Here is a 21,871-nt window from a genome sequence, read left to right as displayed (position 1 = left end):
TAGGAAATGCAGTGTTGGAAAGATGGTCTATTGCGATATATGGAGTCAATTTCCAAGGCTATTACTAACTTTACATGTAAACATAGGCTAATGTGGTATTCAGCATAATGACTGTAAGTGGCGGGTGGCGCCGCAGAGGGCTGCACAGATCAGGAACCTTGGCATGTGTACTTTTTGGTTTCGATTGTTAAGGTTTTCGGTTGAACAGCAGGTCGACATTCAGAAAAGAGGCACATGTTGCATAGGAATACCTGAGGGTCTCGTAGCGCGGTTTGTCTTTGAAAAAGTGTTAGGGTGCCGGTGGGCTAGAGAAGGAGTTCCACGCGTTGATTCAATATGATGCAGGGTGCCAAAGTTTCTTAGCGACCTTGATGCGGCCGTAGACAGGCTAGAGACAGGCAAGCGCCTTATAGTGTTTGCCTTAGTGTTGCGAACCGGCTAACGCCTTCCGGCAATCACGATGGGGTTAAACAAGAAAGCCGGCCCCATCAGCATGGATCGTTGCAATGCTTGTATCTAGGCAGCAAGCCTAACAATAATAAAAACGGCCATTTTGAGTGAAAACATAGAAATATGTATAGATTTGTACCTGCTCTTCATTCCTCAGCTCTGTGCTATCACACAGCACCAGATCGCCTGCCCTGCATCTCGTGTCAATCTAGTATAGACAAATGATGAGTATGCTGACTGTGCACAGATGAGAGGAGACAGGCCTGACTTTCTACACCCTGCTAAAACCTCAACAGTCCGTACTACACTTTTATGCGTGGAGACTATACAAAACACATAAAGAAGTAAATTATAAACTTACATCGAATACAATTGTAAGTTTATAAACGGAATCTAATCTTACAAATACTTTTAGAGTAAAAGATCATATTGCACCATTGCAGGTGCTGCAACTGTACCATTCGATCCTTGTTCCACACTTGACACATACCTCAGACACGTACCACACTCCCCAGGTCATCTGCACAACCATCCTGCCTGAGAACTTGGACTCACCCTTCGGGATGGTTCTTGGCAATTTAATCTTATCTCACTCCCTGACGACAGTCTGATATCTCGCCTATTTGATCAAAAAGTCTCTTCTCCTTCCAATTTTTGAACATTCTTTCAAGTACCCCGTGAGTCTCAACATATTTCAAGTTAGATCTCCCCATCCATCCTGGACTCATCATGGACACAGACAGGGCTGCACTGCCCCACCGGGACATCCCCCGGTAGGCCTCGGAGCATAGGGCCTCTTTGGCGCATAGCAGATGGATACAAAATCAGAAGGCCCAAAAACGATCGCGTCACGATCCAGCCTAGGTGGTTCACATAGAATGGGCTGCCCTGACTGGCTGCAAATTTCTTTTCTGCAGGGCTGGGCTGACAGTGATGCTGGCTTGCACATGCGCGTATGATGAGTGGCACCACCCTGGGGAACCGCACGTGCCTGCAGTCGAGACTGTTCTAACTTCTACACACATTGGACAGGTGCAGTGTGCACTGGCAGCAGTCTGGGCAGACAGCAGCAGCCAGGCCTGGCTGCTTTCAGATTTCTGAAGACGAGCGACTCACAAACGATCAGGTGAGAACGGAGCTGACATGGAGTTGGTGGCGGTTTTACAATGGGGGTGTGAAAAAATGCATTTATTATACGTATCGACTTGTAATAAATGCATTTTTTCACACCTTGTTTTCATATTGAAGGTAGAATTAAGAAAAGATTGATTGATGTGGTGGTCTTTCCAGTGGGCGGGTGGTGTGGTGGGTAGTGTAGTGTACTGTTGTTGGCTGGCTGGTGGCGGGGCTGGCCTGAGCTGGAGGGAGCAGCTTGTGGGTGTGCTTTCAAAAAAGATAAATGTATGAGCCAGGTGTGGAAGCCTCCATGGAGATGAATAGCGGAGCTGCCTGTTATACATGTTTAACTAGCAAGCAGTTAGAGATGGCCACATATGCACACACCTCAGCTAGGCGGCATGCCTTGCTCATGCTCTTAGTCCCCGCTCCAAACCCCATTCAACCTCTTTTGTAGATCACCAGTTTGTCACCGGCTGCGCACACAGGCTTGTCCTGGTATGCTGCTTCTGCTGTTTTAAATGTTGTTTGGCGGCTTTGAAACTGCAGAAGGAATGTGCGCTTCTGCTTCATCCCTAGTGAGCGACATCGCTGCCTCTTTGAATGCCAGTCCCTTTTCATTGCACAGGCTCAAGGAGAGGACACTAGAAAAACGAAACCGTGTGTTACCACACGGTAGCCCCATATGCACTCCAAATGGGATGATATCCCTGATATCGCTCAAAAGTCTATTTGCACTGCGACCCCAAGGGTGGGATATACAGAGGAGTATGGATATAGACCTAATCAATTTATTTTAGCGATCAAGTATTTCACAAACAGTTAGTACATATAACTCTCAAGGGGAGAGTGAGTCTGATTCCGTAACAGAACTAAATAACTGGCAGTTTGGCCAGTATTGTAACCCAAATTACTTTCCAAAAGGAATATACACACAGGTTTTTATTAATAACACGAAAAACACAAAGAAGTATAACAATATTTCAAAAAAAGTTCAAAAAGCATTTTCAAATAAATTGCAGATGACTAGTGTTTACAACATTCATACTAGAACATTTTTGAGAATTCATCAAAGTCCATAAGACCCATTTCAAACAGCACCATTGAGTTCAATCAAATGCCAACGCGTTTTTGATTACTGCAGAATCCATCCTCAGGGCTATGGTGACTATTCGTTCCAATTCTTCAAAATATTTCACAATTCAAATCTCTAGAAAATAACAGAGAACACAATCACTAAGAGTTTGGATGTTTTACCACAACTAAATCACTAATAATATAGGGAGGACCACAAACCTCGTAGTCCATCAACAGTAGTTGTTGTCAGATAGTAGAACCAGACTTTGCGGGACCACAGTGCACCACTGGGTCCGGTAGCAGGTAGGTGTAGGACTCTAGGAAATCAGATACCCTATGGGGAGGGAAAGAAGGTGTGTATACATTAAAAAGGGGAAACCTCCCTGTCAAGTAACATGAGGCCCCAAGGGCCTCACAGTCAATCTCAGATGCAATTGGCACACCATTTAGGACTCAGAGCTACTCGGAGCTCAACATAAAACAACCCTTGAGGGCATACTGTGGAACTCAAACAAACCCAAAAAGGGGCTCCTAACTCAGAGTGTCAGGCCCCCCAAGTGACCGGTCAAGGCTGCATTACAGACTAAGGCATTGTGGCATATTACAAACATTCACGTTAGCATGAAGAAACATAACTCAACACGAACGTTTAGCGTAAGGAAGCATGACTCGACATAACAGCATTAGGCACCTATGCTTCTAAACAATACGAGCGTCCCATGACACTCGCACCTCAATATGAGTTCCAAACTCATATACCTGCTTCCCAACAAAGGGAAGCGTTTGTGCGAGCACTCACCTCGCTGTATATCCGCTGTGTATCCGAGAAACCAGCCGTCCGACGCATTTGCGCGGGGCTCTCCGTATCTTATGTTTATCTTATGCCGGTCAAGTGGCACAGCGAGTAGAGCGCTTGCTTTGACACCCGTGCAGAGCTTGCTAACGCAGGTTCGAATCCCGGCAAGGCCAAACTCAGCCCTTCATCCTTCCGAGGTCGATAAATGAGCACCACACACCGTGGGTAATAATAAGCAGCGCTCAGATACCTGATGGTTCGCAGCGCTATATAAATGCCAAATTATTATTATTATTATATGTTGCCATGGCGATATCACGCATGCGCGCAAGGGTCACCAGCCACCATCTTGGAGTGGGCATTACCGAGTCCCAATCCCGGAAGTATACGCTCAAGGCGATGCGGCAGATGTCCAAAGGCACCTGGATCGCAAAGGCCTCAAGACGCTACATTGCTAACAAGGTGAAGGAGAGACTCATATGTATTCCGGGGTGGCATTATTACATTAAGTGTTTTAGGAACCATAACGTGCTCATAATTGACCCCAAGGATATATGAGGTACACATAGGTTACACAAACCTAAAGGCGGGCAAAAGGGGAGATCCAGAACAAAGTCTGCTGGGGTCCCCGTGCCCACCCAGTTCACTAGTGCACATAGGTGACAAAACCTAAAGGTGGGCGTAGGGGGAATGCAGAACAAAGTCTGCTTGGGCCCCATAGCCACCTAGATCTCAAGTAACAATGTTCTACAATTTCCTTGATACAGTCCTGGGGGGATTGCAGATCAAAGTCTGCTGGTACCCCAATTACCGCCAAGTTCATCAATACAAACGTATCAAAAAGCCATGCTAAAATCAATGTCTTCTGTGGTCTATTAGGACAACCAAGGGATGGAACATAAATAGATCCATGCAAATCGCAAATTCAGGCATTTACATTCACTGTCGACCCTTGAACAAAGTGATCCACATCAAGAGGCAGATACATGTCTCAACATACTGCCGCACTGGGAGCACCCAATTCTGGGCATCCAAGCCGTTCCCAATCTACAAGTCAATTAACAGCATATTCCTACACATAATAGGCAAAATTTACCAAATTTGTTAGTGGTCTGTCATTTGCATCGACAATGCAATCGAATAGGGTATGGCAGATAATGGATGAGAAAGAGAAATCTGTCTCAGCGATCTGCCCCACTTGGAACCCCCAGGCCGAGTATCCAAGCCGTTCACAATCTAACTGCCAACCTGCAGCATGTTGCTCAACAAGACATGTATCTTGACGGTACAGGAGATAATAGTTAAGTACAATTCCACATCTAGTTAATACTCATATCCTATACAGTCAGCATGACAGTCAGAGGTCAATAAATTGGAGGGACTCTCAACATAAAGCCAAGGGTAATTAGACAAAACACATCAAATCAAATTCAAGGTTCATGCCCCTTGGACTGAGGCAATCCAGCAACTCAATCCAAACGATTTCTCTCTGTTAAAGCTTCCTTATATCACCTCCCCTTGACCCCATTTCACCTGTTCCAGTATGACGCATTTCAATTGGGCTACTGTGTGCTTGGCTTCTGCAAAGTGTGCCGCCACTGGTGATTTTTGACTCTTGGTACGGATATTTGATTTATGCTCCGTCCAATGTATCTTGGCCTTCCTAGTGGTCATCCCCACGTAGTAAAAGCAGCAAGGACATTTTAGGCCATAGATCACATTCACTGCATCACATGTGCACGAATCTTTCAGCCAGATTGGTTTCCCTGAATGTGGATGTCTAACACTATTACCCTTGATAACATTAGCACAGTGATGGCAATTCAGGCAGGGTATTGTGCCCCTAAATGTACTTGTGTCTGATCTCGAAGTTTGTACCTCTGCTTTAACGAGGCTACTGCGCAGCGCCTTATTGTTTTTATATGCGAATGTGGGTGTTTGCGGAAAGAGTTGTAATTTAGGGTCCATTTGTAGCATTGCCCAATGTTTCTGTATAATCCTCTTGATTCTCCTACTTTGCATAGAGTGTGTTGTAACATGTACAAGAGTCTCGCTGGTCTTCTGAGCTTTAGGTGAGAGCAAGGTGTCTCTTTGAACTTTACTAACTCGGTCTTTCACTCGGGTTTTCCCCTTTTTTCAAATTTCCTCTCCAACATGGCAGATTGCCGCATGTACTCTGCGGGTTCTGAGATGTTACGCCTATACAGCAATTATCGGACGTCCTGGAGGCTTTAAAAGACCGGAAGATGAATTACGAGATTTTTTCAATATGATGGACCAGATGCACCTGAGAATTCAATTCACAACTCTCACGAGCAAGTGCAATATTCATATTTTGGATGTTGAGATCTATGCGCAAGCACAGAAATTGGAGACCCGCATTTTCACGAAAGCCACTGACAGGAACACCCTGTTACTCGCTACTAGTTTCCACCCACAGAGAACACTGGACAGTGTCCCCCTGAGCCAATTCCTACGGTATAGGTGTAACATCTCAGAACCCGCAGAGTACATATGGCAATCTGCCATGTTGGAGAGGAAATTTGAAGAAAGGGGCTATGAACATACACTCATTGAAAACGTGAAAGACCGAGTTAGTAAAGTTCAAAGAGACACCTTGCTCACACCAAAAGCTCAAAAGATCAGCGAGACTCTTGTACATGTTACAACACACTCTACGCAAAGTAGGAGAATCAAGAGGAATATACAGAAACATTGGGCAATGCTACAAATGGACCCTAAATTACAACAACTCTTTCCGCAAACACCCACATTCGCATATAAAAACAATAAGGTGCTGCGCAGTAGCCTCGTTAAAGCAGAGTTACAAACTCCGAGATCAGACACAAGTACATTTAGGGGCACGATACCCTGCCTGAATTGCCAACACTGTGCTAATGTTATCAAGGGTAATAGTGTTAGACATCCACATTCAGGGAAACCAATCTGGCTGAAACATTTGTGCACATGTGATGCAGTGAATGTGATCTATGGCCTAAAATGTCCTTGCGGCTTTTACTACGTGGGGATGACCACTAGGAAGGCCAAGATATGTTGGACGGAGCATAAATCAAATATCCGTACCAAGAGTCAAAAATCACCAGTGGCGGCACACTTTGCAGAAGCCAGGCACACAGTAGCCCAATTGAAATGCATCATACTGGAACAGGTGAAATTGGAGTCAAGGGGAGGTGATATCATAAGGAAGCTTCAACAGAGAGAAATCTTTTGGATTGAGTTGCTGGATTGCCTCAGTCCAAGAGGCATGAACCTTGAATTTGATTTGATGTGTTTCATCTAATTACCCTTGGCTTTATGTTGAGAGTCCCCTCAATTTATTGACCTCCGACTGTCATACTGACTGTATAGGATATGAGTATTGACTAGATGTGGAATTGTACTAAACTATTGTCTCCTGTACTGTCAAGATACATGTCTTGTTAAGTAACATGCTGCAGGGTGGCAGTTAGATTGTGAACGGCTTGGATACTCGCCCTGGGGGTTCCAAGTGGGGCAGATTGCTGAGTCAGATTTCTGTTTCTCATCCATTATCTGCCATACCCTATTCGATTGCATTGCAGATGCAAATGACAGACCACTAACAAATTTGGTAAATTTTGCCTATTCTGTGTAGGAATATGCTGTTAATTGACTTGTAGATTGTGAACGGCTTTGATGCCCAGAATTGGGTGCTCCCAGTGCGGCAGTATGTTGAGACATGTATCTTCCTCTTAATATGGATCACTTTGTTCAAGGGTCGACAGTGAATGTAAATGCCTGAATTTGCGATTTGCATGAATCTATTTATGTTCCATCCCTTGGTTGTCCTAATAGACCACAGAAGACATTGACTTTAGCATGGCTTTTTGATACGTTTGTATTGATGAACTTGGCAGTAATTGGGGCCCAAGCAGACTTTGTTCTGCATTCCCCCTACACCCACCTTTATGTTTTGTCACCTATGTGCACTAGTGAACTGGGTGGCCACGGGGACCCCAGCAGACTTTGATCTGCATCTCCCCTTTTGCCCGCCTTTAGGTTTGTGTAACCTATGTGTACCTCATATATCCTTGGGGTCAATAATGAGCACGTTATGGTTCCTAAAACACTTAATGTAATAATGCCACCCTGGAATACATATGAGTCTCTCCTTCACCTTGTCAGCAATGTAGCGTCTTGAGGCCTTTGCGATCCAGGTGCCTTTGGACATCTGCTGCATCGCCTTGAACGTATACTTCCTGGATTGGGACTCGCTAATGCCCACTCCAAGATGGCGGCCGGTGACACTTGCGCGCATGCATGATATCGCCATGGCAACCTATAAACATACGATACAGACAGCCCCGCGCTTAAGCGTCGGACGGCTGGTTTCTCGGATACACAGCAGATATACAGCGAGGTGAGTGCTCGCACGAACGCTTCCCTTTGTTGTGAAGCAGGTATATGAGTTTGGAACTCATATTGAGGTTCGAGTGTCATGGGACGCTGGTATTGTTTAGAAGCATAGGTGCCTAACGCTGTTATGTCGAGTCATGCTTCCTTGCGCTAAACATTTGTGTTGAGTTATGTTTCTTCATGCTAACGTGAATGTTTGTATTATGCCACAATGCCTTAGTCTATAACGCGGCCTTGACCGCTCACTTGGGGCGCCTGACCCTCTGAGTTAGGAGCCCCTTTTTTGGGTTTGATTGAGTTGGACAGTATGTCCTCAAGGGTTGTTTTATGTTGAGCTCCGAGTAGCTCTGAGTACTAAATGGTGTGCCAATTGCATATGAGATTGACTGTGAGGCCCTAGGGGCCTCATGTTACTTAACAGTGAGGTTTCCCCTTTTTAATGTATACACACCTTCTTTCCCTCCCCATAGGGTATCTGATTTCCTAGAGTCCTACACCTACCTGCTACCAGACCCAGTTGTGCACTGTGGTCCCGCAAAGTCTGGTTCTACTATCTGACAACAACTACTGTTGATGGACTACGAGGTTTGTGGTCCTCCCTATATTATTAGTGATTTAGTTGTGGTAAAACATCCAAACTCTTGGTGATTGTGTTCTCTGTTATTTTCTAGAGATTTGAATTGTGAAATATTTTGAAGAATTGGAACGAATAGTCACCATAGCCCTGAGGATGGTTTCTGCAGTAATCAAAAACGCGTTGGCATTTGATTGAACTCAATGGTGCTGTTTGAAATGGGTCTTATGGACTTTGATGAATTCTCAAAAATGTTCTAGTATGAATGTTGTAAACACTAGTCATCTGCAATTTATTTGAAAATGCTTTTTGAACTTTTTTTGAAATATTGTTATACTTCTTTGTGTTTTTCGTGTTATTAATAAAAACCTGTGTGTATATTCATTTTGGAAAGTAATTTGAGTTACAATACTGGCCAACCTTCCAGTTATTTAGTTATGTTACGGAATCAGACTCACTCTCCCCTTGAGAGTTATATGTACTAACTGTTTGTGAAATACTTGATTACTAAAATAAATTGATTAGGTCTATATCCATACTCCCCTGTATATCCCACCCTTGGGGTCGCAGGGCAAATAGACCTTTGAGTGGTATCAGGGATATCATCCCATTTGGAGTGCATGTGGGGCTACCGTGTGGTAACATACGGTTTCGTTTTTCTAGTGTCTAATCAGTCCCGAGTGGCCACGTGGCATTCGCCCCTTTGCACCTGAAGTCTATTCATATTTTCATACCGGTTTCAATATTCCTTTATACATTAGTAACCAATTTTTGACGTGTTAGTGCCTCCCACCCCCCATTTTTTCCTCATGGAGAGGACAGCCACGAGGGATCTGTAATGCATTTGATTACTGGCTGATAAGTGACTTGGGTAAACACACACACAATATGTATACACTGCTTATTTTGTGCATACTATTCACTGCGTTGCCTTTCTTTGAGAGCGGGCATGGTTTGTTTAAATGCTGTTTGTAGTAGTTTAATTGGACCACAGAGCAGTTTTGAGTTTAGCTTGAAGTACAGAATAAGGTGGACTGTGGCGGTGTACATTCAATTCTTATTGGCCAGTTATTACCCAGTAGGGTACTCAATTAAATCTACATTCAATGGACTTGTGGGATTGGTTATTCAGTATTTCATACAAATACCAATGTCATCTGAATATATATTTGTTTTGAGCCCCCTTGCAAATCGATTTGCCCCACCTGATGTCACCTAATGACTGATGCATGATAAGTGACACTTGAAGAACATATACTGAATTTATGCGAACTGGGCGCAATCATGTCCTTCTTTTGGGCACAGATCTCCTTCATATCAACTTCTGAATTGTGTGGAATAGTTGTGGATTGTTAAGAACGCCCAGCCCACCCACGTGGTAAAGCCTACCTTTCTACGATATTAGGTCCCAGCTTGTCTTATATTTGTGATGTGTTATTAGACAAGCAGCATTAACTTAGAGAGTATCTACTACAATGGTAGAACAGGGACAGTGATAGAAGTGTACCAGAAAAGTAGTGTAACTGTGACTCCGGCGGGGGACAGAGTAGGAAGGAAGGGAGCAACGTGCAACACATTTTTCAAGGGTTGTAGTCATGCTGGTTAACAACCAATTGAGTTGAAAAAGATTTCAGTTTAGCTGTAACTGATGTCCGGTGGTAAAGTGCAGATGTGTGCTTTAACTTTATAAAGAAAAGTTGCGGAATGGTGAAAATGGCTGTAAAATGTAGTGGAGCTGTTAACAGTAAAAAACAAAATTAGTGGAACACTGCTCCTGACCGTTCCTGCTCACTTTGACCACTGAACAGGGACGATGGACCACGCACATATCCTTATCCTGAATCAGTGGCAATGCACTAGGATTCATGAACACAAATCACTGTTATCCGCTGCACTCATCTGCCTTAATGCCCCAACAGCGGTTCTCAAAAAGATAGCCCTACGCTAGCACTGTTGCCGCATGACAAGTACTCAAGGTCACCAACCTCTTTGCATTGCTTTCTGTCCAGCTTCTAAAGCTGCCCACACTGGCCCACACAATTTCAATAATTTATCGCAACAGGGGTGCCAGTGATGAAAAGCCAGTTCCTACATGTGATCACAACCACAACGTGACTCTGCATCCCGCGATAACAACCAAACCTCATAATCCCCAGACCACAATCTCTATTGGATGCCTTAACCCAATGATAAGGCTTTGTTTTATGTTGTTGGCACGTTCATCAGTGGTTTCTGCCCAGCCTGGGTGATGCCATCGGACACTGTGCTCATCCACTGGTAGGACCAGACTGCAGTCTCCCATTGGCCCACCCACACACATATATACATAATAACCACAAATCACCTCTGTGGGATGTAAACCATGGCACAGTGCAACTCCACTTTAAACCATCCATGGCCTCTGACACTGAAACTCTGCTAGCTCACCTGGGGGGCAACCCATCCTAGCAGGAATACAAAACAGGTAGCCTCCAGGCAGCCTCCAATAAACGACAACTGGCAAGAAAACCATCACTGTGCAAACTAGTGTGACACAACCTCTATAAAACACAGCCCTAGCACAACCGTATCTCTATGCAAATAGCATCAGATCATTACAATATACCTATCCCAGTCAACACCTTTGGCCCAAGGGAAGCAAGAACAGACACCTACTTCACACTTACAACCACAGCTATGTCCAAAGCATTATAGATTCCGACTTCACTTACCACATCTAGTGCTCATCACTCACATCTCTTCCAAATCCATATCTGAACCCCATATGATAATGCCAGCCAGCATACAGTAAATAGCAAACACAGCACAAACCAGCATAGGCCATGCCGGATAGTATTTCACAACAACATTACAGCAACACTGCAGAGCCCTCCTCTTGTTATTCTAATGGAAAACGGCCTTAGGTTATGAGACACCATTCAACAGCCCTGCACTCTCTGCATACTGCCACCTGATCAGGGGTGGACTGGCCTATAGGGAACTCTGGAGATTTCCTGGTAGGCCTTTGCACCCTCGACCCCTTTTGCCGTAAGAAAATGTTTGGGCTTGCTGAAAATGTGCAATATGGGGCCCCTTTGAAAATTATTCCCGGGGTCTCTTCCACCTTCTTAATACCTCAAATGGGAAAATAACTGCATGTTTTTGGAGAGTCAGCATGTAATGGGAAACCTGTTCTATGACCACTCCCACCCAATCCCCTCCAGTGCTCACTGAAATGCATATAGGATCCATATAGGTGCCATTTAAGCATTCTATGCACTCATTACATCTGGGATAGTAGAGAGATGTGTTTACATGTTTAATTCCATGACCATGAAGGAATTCCTCCTTCTGTCTGGAGATCAGTTGAGGCCCATGTTCAGTGACAATCTTTTGTTGAAACTCTTCGCACACAAAAACAGACCCCCTGAAAATGAATACTATTTCTCGAACTCACATCCCTCAGAAAACATACCTCCAGTCATTTGTGAAGGCGATCAACCACCAAAACCGCATAAGAGTCCCATGCACCCAGGTTGAGGGGACCCAAGAGATCCAGGGCAATCTCTTCTCCATGCATTTGAGGAATGAAAGGTACTACCCTGCAGGGGGTTCTTGTCACTAATACCTTAGCACTCTCCAGACTGCACTCAGCAATCCTCCTTTCTATGTATGCCTCCATCCCTGGCCACCAGGATTGCTCACTTATCACTGCCTTTGTCTTCCATGCCTCCAGATTTCCCCAATGACCAAATTCAATAACTTTGTCTCTCATGCCCACTGATTCTATTAACTGGCAACCACTGATTACAATTTTCCCTTGTATCCCCGACTCATTCGTATCCTCCCAGAAGATCCTGCCGCTGTCCACGACTCCATTAGAAGCCAACCCCTTCTGCCCATACTTTATAATGTTCCTCATGCTCCCAAAAGCACATGTCCCACTCATAAAGGTTCTTGTACAAAGGATTTCACAACAATTTTCTCTTGATCTATTTTTTGGTTAGTGTAAGGAAAAGGGATATATACATAAAAACAACAATCGCAAAGATGTTGATAAATGGTTTTTACACAAGGTTTCTGTTTTCGCTGGATGAAAGGAATTGGAGAGTAAAAGAATAAAAAAAAAATCACAAAGAGGTTCATAAAGTGTTTCTCAAAGGGACCTCCAACTTTAAGCAAGACTACAGAGCAAGCGCAATGTCTAATAGCATGTCACAAAAGGGGAATGGGATAAGAAAAAGACACAAAAAGTGCCCTGAGACCAAGCTCTCCTGATCTCTTCCCATGTGGATCCAGCCTGTTCCTGTGTGCAAAGCATAACCCACAGCGAAGCAGGACTTGAAATGGGCCTCTTGTCATGCCACTGAACCACCCGAAAACATCAAGGGTTCTGATTGGCCTGCTGAAGCTCAGTTGGGTTCTGAATGACACACCGAAGCATGTCCTGAAGGCTGAATCACTTGCGGAGCTTCTGGTCTGATTGTGTGCTTCTAATAAATCCTTTGGGATCCCACGGCACCTATGAATTTCTTATGCAATATTCATCTTGTTGTGCGAGCTTGGACTGGTGCAGTTCATCCACCCTTACTTAATACATACTTACCAATCCTCTTGCATCAATTCAGATCTTCCCATTCCAACGAATCCCAATGTCACTGGGTGCTGAAGAGACTTGAGGCTAATGGCCATCATTTCAAATTATACAACTGAACGTGTCAGCTTTCATTTAAATGCCTGCGGAAGGGGCATTGCACACTCTCCAGCATTCTCTGACACCACATGGAAGTGAAACCATGTGACCTTTTACTCATGACATGATTTTGTCAATTTTGTGGAGCAATTATTGTGGTATATTACACAACATGTATGAAGCCGGATCTGTGTGAAGTGACCGCGGCTGCATTTCCCGCGACGGAAATGTCCGCATGAGAAATGCACAAAAACAAAATGTTTGTACATTTCCCATGCAAACATGCAGGGATTTCCCCCGTGACCACCACTCACTATACTGCACAGTATAGTGAGAGGGATGTTGCGGGGGACACCCCCGTTTATTTGATTTCCCCTGTTCTGTTGGGAGAGCTCAGGGGTGTCCCCTGCAACCCCTGCTCACTGTAGTGAGCGAGGTGTTGCGGGGGACACGCCCCTCAGCCCCACGCAGCCTTTAAAAAAAATGTCATACCGACCCCACCAAAACACCTAAACACATACCACGAAAAGTTCGAACTTTTGGTAGTTAGAACTTTTCGTGGTGTGTGTTTTAGGTCTTTTGGTGGGGTCAGTAATCTTTGTCCGGACATTTCGCCCTGTTCCATAAAGCCTAATGTCTAACATTTACATACATAGCATATTAGCTCTTGGAAACTTGAGGCTGCAGCATCTTAAAAGTTGTGATTTCATTGCCTAGACAGAAACAAAGAGCTGTAAACTAGCAAAATCTGATCACATTAGTTTAACGAATTCCTGATCACAACTATTAAATCATAGGGGTTTCCAAGCAGCCTAAAATGGTTGAAATCACCAGCAAAGTGGTCCATACTGCCACTCCTATCTAATCCTGATGCCTCTGTAGTTAAGGTAGATGCAAATTTAGGAGGGGATTTCTAAAGTGAAAACTTTATCACTAATTAGCCACAAAAACATGCACTATTAAGACAAAGGTAAAACAGGTCAAGTTTGAAGACAGCAAATAAACCAAACAGGCATTCGTAGCAATTCAAACATTTGCTCGGATGTGATTCATTAAATTAAATGGAAAGTAAATAAAAAGTTTAAACAATCTACTCTACAGTCCAGTAAAATAGAAACTGTCCCCATTGTATGGCATTATAATAATCATTGAACTTTAGGTTTGAAATGTCATGTTCCTCTTGAATAAGTCTCCTATAAGAAAATAGCTTAACAGCATTTCGAACAAAGACTTAACAACTGATCACACAGAAATTCATTCGACTGAGACCACATTTTACACCAGTAACATTTTCAAAGATGCCAACTCCACAAACATGTTATTTAAAAGTGTGAAATTATTAAACCCAGGGCTACGCCCCGCAAAGTTTCCAGTTCAGAAACCTTAAGCAAGCATACTTTATTTTTTTTATCTTAGAAGAAAACATCTCCAAGATAGCAAACCGTCTGTGGCTGATAAACTAAAGAGAGATTTATTAATTACGTTTTTTTTAAAGACGGAAAAGGTCATTATCATAGGATAATGCCCAACCCCACGCTACGCAGCTTCACATTTTGTCTAGGTTTCTAAACCATGGGTACTCGCTCAGTTCATCAAACAAACTATATCAGCTGCTAATGCAATCCCAACTGTCGCGGCCAAACACTTTACTTACTCTCTGTCCCACCTAATAACAACGAAGGACAACAAGTCTGTTCTTGAAATGGAGTTTCTTTAATTAAGCAAGGTGTTTGAAAATCGGAAATATTTGCTATTTCGCCACCAAGGATATTTTTGGCTGGATTTAACAACACACAGCTGTCTTTTCAAAAAATTATTTTCATTTTTGTGGAAGCTCATTTTTTTTTATTCACTGGCAAAAAGTACACGTTCTCTGAGCAGGTTGTGTGCATAGACATGACAGCACTCTCATCAATTGTTGAAAATCAATGATTCTGTAGGTCGCTGTTCCGATTTGCTTATCGCTTGTTGTGCTTTGCACTCTGAAGTAAACTGCACTGAGAAGGGGCATGTGTGGCTCGCTGACATACCCCGCAGCAGATGTTGGGGGAGGTGTGAGTTTGGTGTGCTGCTCGAAACTGGGACCTACTGTTCTCTCTCCCCACCTGTTGCCTTACCCTGGCGTGTTGCAGTTTGTTGCGGGGCAAATGTCACAGATACGGTTTTACTAGGGTTGAGGATCTGTCCTTCTATGACCACATTGATGTTTCACCCATTTCAGGCAATCGTCTCATGTGTGAAGGTGCTGAAATCCAGGGGAATTGGGTGGGTTGTCCAAATGATCTGTAGCCAGTCATGTCCAGAGGAGACTAACATGTAACTATGCAACATTTGGTACAGATTGGTGAAATGGTGTGGAATTGCATAAGGAACAATGCTTCACCAATCCACAAACCCAGACATTTTGACTTGTGCTGAAATCTGGGGAAAGGGGTGGGGTGCTCAAATGTCATGTTATCAGTAATGTCCGGAGGGCCTTAACAGGTAACTATGCATACTTTGTTGCAGATTGATGAAACAGTGTGCAATTGTATAAGGAACAAAGCTTCGTGAAGCCGCACACCCACACATTTTCACTTTTATAAATATAGATTTTTGTAAATATTCACTTTTTAAAACACAGACCGCTTCTAGTTTGTTAATAAGCACATTTTAAATGAATCATTTCGTTTTTGTAACAAATCTGCTTTCTACAAAGGCCAATAATTTCTGTGAAAAACACTTTTTCTTTCATGAAGCCAAAAAAATAGGATACATAATGTGATACTCGCATCGTCAGCAGAGTACATTGTGGGCAAAAATACTCCAGTGTGACTTTTTTGGCAATTTAAATTCGTCTAGCCCTATGCATAAACGCTCCCTTTTAATGGCGGAAGCTTAATCGCATTTTAGCCACAAATATTAATATTATTAATGATTGTTTACTTTCAGCCCTCCTTTCTAACATATCCATGGGCGCAGTGCAAGTGAATTCGGCAAAAGCATGTTTGCCCAGTAGCTGCTTCGTATTCTCTCTCTTGATTGGTCCAAAATGTTGGTGAGGAAATTCAGTGAGACCTGGTATGCCAATGAGACTCGAAAGCCCTGGCTCCATTCACCAGCATGCTGCCAGGCAGGGCTGCAGTGCAGACATGAGGCTGTGGTACTTTCGTGCCTCTTTTCTCACAGTGACTGTCTATTTCTCACTCCTTCTCTGTCTCTGTCTCTCTGTTGCTCTCTGCCCTGTGTGAGCGTGAGGCCTTCTCTCTGACTTCCCGGTGTGCTCCAGTGGCAGGGATTGCTCCTCATTAAGCACTTCCTCACTCCAGGTGTGTGCTGGGCAGAGGATCAATGCAGCTGCTCTGTTATGGCCTCGAAATGCACGGCTTATCCCGGGAGCCGGCAGCCCTCCATCTATGACAGTATATAGCGCATTACCCCTGAGGCTTAGTCACCAAGGTGGTCCCAGAAGACAGACCTTCATTTAGGCAAGTGTTTGCAGCTCATCGAGACAGAAAGGCTCTCGCTCTCCAAAGCCCACTCAGGGATTGATGTTAGCATTATGGAGCACTCTCCCCTTATATAGGGCTTATAAGGGACCCTATAAAGCACATGTTGATGCATTTTAATAATCTTTGAACACGACCAATGTGTTTCTACTGTAATGACAGCCACCCTGGACTGTACACAATGCATGGCACCCCGAAGCTCGTGGGCAACTTGGGAGCACTTTTGAATAAAAACAACTGAGGCCCGACACGTGGAGTGGAACACAGTGCCATGGACGCTTGGTGAGGAGACCCTCCGGGCTGGAGGGCTGTTCTGCCCAGTGCTCCGCTCCAGCATCCACAGGACTCAGTGCGGCCCACTGTTACCTTGTGCATCAGGCCTCTTCTTGTGCCGCTCCCTGATGCCTTTAGTAGCACCGCTTATCATATCACTACGAGACGCTCGGCAAGGCCGCTCTGCACCCTCCTAGCTTCACCCTGGCCGCTCTCTGATATCAGCAGCCCAGTTCTTGCTCCTGCCAGTGCCACCCCGACACTACCCGACTCACTCCTAGCATAGATGCGCACTTCTGGCATATGCGGCCCAGGGCTTTCAAAGAGTATGCCCACATGCAGTGCCAACCCTGGCATATACAGCCCAGGGCTCAAAGACGTTCTGCCACCCCCCATCAGCGCATCAGGGGCCAGTGCCAGCACAGCCAACCCGAAGGTCTCTTTTATCCCTTCAAGCACTGGCAGCGTGGCCGCCAACTCGTTAACAGTTCAATTTCAAAATAAATCTTCAATGAAGGTATAACAGCTTTTTTTTTCTGCTCCCATGACAATTAGGTCATATGTGCTATGGGAATACATATTGGGAATGTGGTTGAAATTTGTGAATAGCTATTTTATATTCTGCTGAGGTATTAGTAAAACATACATTTAAAAGCTATATTTATTTAAAAACTTGATGTGTTATAACATGTTATACAACTTGTTTTTATGCTCTCTTTTTTATGTGTGTTCTTGTTTATGATATAGTGTAAAGGTCAAATGTTGACCAAAGACACTTCTTAATAAAAAATAAAACAAATACAAAAAACAATGATAATCTAACAGTATTACACGTTTAACATGCGGCTGTGATTTAAACCAGTAGTTTCATGCAAAGGTCTCATGTAGAAATTCATTTAGAAAGTGCTTGCTGCTTTCCTGTGCCACACTACCAACAGCCCTTAGACAAGGGACCAGGGAAATCCTCTTTCAGTTCATAACTTCTTCCAGTCTTCGGCCTAATGACGTGTCCACCGTTTTCTGCATTATGACAATCACATTTGCTCACTTGAACTTATCTCACCTTAACTAAACAAGAGCAGCGATGCCTGTGCCAGAGTCTTTGTTTAGAAAACGTCACAGCAGGATGATAAATGAGTACCCGCCGGTGACTTTCCATGGGATACACTAACGTGGATGGGCTCGTTTCCGAGCCATACCACAGTGTAATCCCGTAGACGCACTAAAGTGCATTGCGCGCCGGGTACACTCTTTTTTTTCTTTCTTCTGGCGACCATGGAAAGGGAGGAGGGACCACACGTAGTCCCTTCTCCCTTTTCCAAGGTGGCCATTTTCCTCCCATTCATTAGTAAGAAGCAACTTGGCCCAAAATGGCACCCTGCTGCTCCGTACTAATGAAGCAATACGAGCATTCTAGTGTTCCTAGAACCAACGCGTACTACGACAAAACCTTTTCAAACAGCAAAAGAAATGCCGCTTGAAAAGGTTTTGGCAGCCATTAGTGTTCCGGGGCCGCAAACTCTGGAAAACTAGTATCCCGAGCCTGCAGACACCAGAATACTAACGGCAATAACCACTTCGCCGGCGGCCATTACTGCCCTATGGTTATGCCCCTCGGGCCACCGTTACGGCATCGCTACGCTCTGGCCTGTAACTTCAGGCCCCGGGGGCATTACCATAGGCGGTAATGGTCCACCGGCTCAGTGGTTATTGCAACAATAATGCCTCGCTGTCTGCAGTTTACTATTGCATTACATAGGAAATCATCATTTTAAATGGCTGATACTGTAACACTAAAAAGCAAAGAGCAGTGACTTTTTATACAACGAAGTAGGTGATTGACACTAGGGTCCTTGACCATGGACGTCATTTAGGGGTCACCAGGGGTCGCGCCTATGACCTCTCAGGTCTCCCTTGCTACCCCTGTGGTGTCTCTTGCTACCTCTAAAAAAAGAACAAAAAACGTTTTTTTCTTTTTTTAGTTGAGGCTCCTGGTCTGTGGCCAGCAGCATGTGGCTCTTTGTCTCTGCAGTGGCGGGTTTTCAGACAGCTATAGCCGGTGCAATAGTTCACTGGGTTGAGTGCTCGCTGCTGCACTGTGTATGTGATCTGCAGGTTGCAGATTCGACTCCCCTGAAGTTCAACTCAGCTTTTCATCTTGCTGAGGTTGGTAAATGAGTACCAACGCAGTATGGGTGATATTGTATGCATATTTGTTCTATATGAAGTGCTTAGGCGTAAGTGCTATATCGTACCACATCATTATCATTTGGCCTTTGACGTCTGCTTGCATTCACAGTCATTTGGTAATATGAGCTTATATTAACAATACATATAGTGATCTATTCTTGTATGAAATATATATCACTTTACAGTGATATCATAACAATATTTTTCGTATTGTACTTAGAAACAATGCTATGTGATGCCACTTCCTGTTTTGTCAAGGGGTGAGAGGTTGTGTTCCATCGCTTACTGTGATGTCACTTTGGGGTGGCGTCAAATGACATCACTTCCTGTGATGTCATCAGAGGTCAAGGGTTGTGTGATGTCACTTCTGCAACCCCAAGCATTTGGTGAAATGACGTCCCTGTCCGTGACATAGTTGTTTGGCAGAGAGCATTGCATACTGGCATCTCATAGTCCCATGCGACTCGCAGCGAATGTTTTATAGTCATTTTAAGCCTTGGGTTTCCAGTTCTTGGGGTGACTTCAGGCCCCTCCCCAATGGATAGGTTATAACCTGAGTCTGGGCTGTTTAGAGATGCAGTTGTCTTAATCTGGCCTTCCACCGACATGAGTGACATTATTAGTTTTGCATATAAGGTGGCACTTTAGCACCACCTATAAACTAAAATAAATGCACTGGAGTACAGCTAGGGAGAGATAACATTCATGAGGAGGAACACAGTGCTTTCGGTGTTCTTTTGGTATTTGCTCACCCATTCACTGCCTATGACCATGCTAATCCGTATGGCCATTCCCACCCACTTCCTGCCCTCCCTCGCCCACAACACACCCTCCTGGAATCTTTTTGTGTTAACTTTATCAAGCCGTCAAGTCAAACTTAGCACTCTAAGGGCCTGATTCACAAAAATCATTTAACATGGGAACGTCCCATTGAAAACATGTTTGTAAATCCGGCCCCAAGTATCTGCCAGAGTTCTTCAAATCAGTCTTCTGTGAGTAATGGTTTAATTAGTGCTGTAAACATGCTGCTGGTGTAAATCAAATGTCTTAACTAGGTCTCTCTTTAGCCATTTAATTCATAAGCACTATCCATGTCCTTCACAGAAGTCTGGTTAAAAACAAGAATTAGCAAAGCCAATGGTTTAAGCTTGTGTAAGGGTATAAGATAAGCTTTTGCCAGGCACTGCTATCATATGGCCAGGAACATGCACCATTTTCGAGTTGCAATCAAATGGCCGGTTAGTTCCATTACGCAATGCCTGGCAAATAGCTTTACCATATCTACACAAAAGTCCAAACTGTCGCCATCGCCAATACATGTTTAAATAGCTGTGGCAAACCAATACACAATTGCCCACAGGCCCCAATGACTTTCATTAGACACTTGGGGCCTTCACTGTGATATCACTGCGTGGGACTAGGAAACTCATAATTCCCTGAAGTGACGTCACAAAAATCAATGTTCCTACTTATGGCGCTGCCTTCCATAGACCTATTGAAACAGGAACGCAGCACAAGCCTTCAGTCTACATTTCACCTGCAGTTAAAGGATAAAACTACAAACTCCAACAATTTCATGATTGAAGTGCTTCAGCTCTGGTCACAGACTGCCTCTTAAGTAGATGGAAGGGCTACAAAGGCGCTCAAGCTACACCCTTTTCCTGCCCCTCGACAGGAGGTTAGGCTCAGAAATACAGGATGACTCTCAGCCCACCTGCATCTTTTCAACAAAGGCTGCACCAGCGGCTTCTCTGATGCTTTTCTGATGCTGGGAAGCAGGCTCAGCCTTCAGAGGAAACGGGGATCTCTCTCCAGTCCTTTCGCATCCACAAAGCCCTGCTGAAAACACAAACCACAATCACAAAGAGAGACTTCAAAACACTGCAACAACTGCATTAAAAATGACACTAAATGAAAAGTGTTTGTGTGTTAAAAACACTTGTAGTGTCCTATTGTGCTCATATATTTATCAATATGTTGCCTTATGCAAGTCAGTGGGACCCACATGCAACATATAAATGCTGTATGAATAAGCTAACAGCTCAGAGATGCCACCACTTCAGAGTTCTGAGTGCCTTTATGGACCACTGCAGCGCCAATCTCATTGTCCATCAGGTGTAATTCTGAACCACGTTGGTAGCTAGCAACTACAGGGATATATACCACATTAGTACCCGGCGTGCCAAACTTTCATTGTAATCTAAACACTGATTGGTGCTTTTCCAAGCCTTACCTTGTGGTAATCGCGGTCACGTTGCTGCTACACACCACATCTTCATCTTTCTGATGAGGTCCCCATGGAAAGGAAGAAGGGACTACGTATAGTGCCTTTTCCCTGTTCCATGGTGGACATTTTTTTTGTTTACCTTTTTTCCCTTTGGTATAATGGCTGCCATGGAAAGGGAGAAGGGACTATGTGTAGTCCCTTCTCCCCTTTTGTGGCAGCCATTTTCTTTGTTTTTTTACTATGGCATCCAAAGAAAAAAACAGACTATGTGTTCCTGTCCACAGAGGCCAATATTGTGCTCATCTACACAGCATTCCTTTCCTCACAGTGACCACTGGATGCAAAATGATTTTCTGAATAGAGAGATTTAGCAAATGACCAACTCACACTGCACCTGTGAAACCGTTTATACTATTACACTGCACAGGAATTTATTTTTATAGCATAAAAAAATCACGGAGTCATTGCAAGTTTGCCGATCTGGGAACTACGGTACCAGTAAGCTTGCCGCTACTGTAGTTCCCGGACCGGCAAACTACGAGTTCTGCACGTGGGTGCCTTCCCGCCCATCAGGTCTGTCCTGGCGGGCGTACCGGCACCCGCGAGCAGAGCA

General features: G+C 44.2%; 1 long non-coding RNA gene across 1 annotated transcript in view; it reads right to left on the bottom strand.

Annotated features, from left to right (window-relative positions):
- The window catches only part of LOC138525558 (uncharacterized), an 89,519-nt gene extending 68,208 nt beyond the window's left edge, over nt 1-21,311 (bottom strand). Inside the window, exons 1-2 of the long non-coding RNA XR_011283356.1 lie at nt 21,265-21,311; nt 20,746-20,867 (exon numbers count right to left, since the gene is read on the bottom strand). This is a non-coding gene — a long non-coding RNA (uncharacterized lncRNA). The remainder of the gene's footprint in view (nt 1-20,745; nt 20,868-21,264) is intronic.
- Between the last annotated feature and the right edge of the window lie 560 nt (nt 21,312-21,871).

Source organism: Ambystoma mexicanum, chromosome 7p, assembly GCF_040938575.1.
Source record: "Ambystoma mexicanum isolate Mex_15411 chromosome 7p, UKY_AmexF1_1, whole genome shotgun sequence".
In the NCBI taxonomy this organism is placed as follows: Eukaryota; Metazoa; Chordata; class Amphibia; order Caudata; family Ambystomatidae; genus Ambystoma; species Ambystoma mexicanum.
The sequence above is the reverse complement of the archived record's forward strand: the minus strand, read 5'-3'. Positions and strand labels throughout refer to the sequence as shown.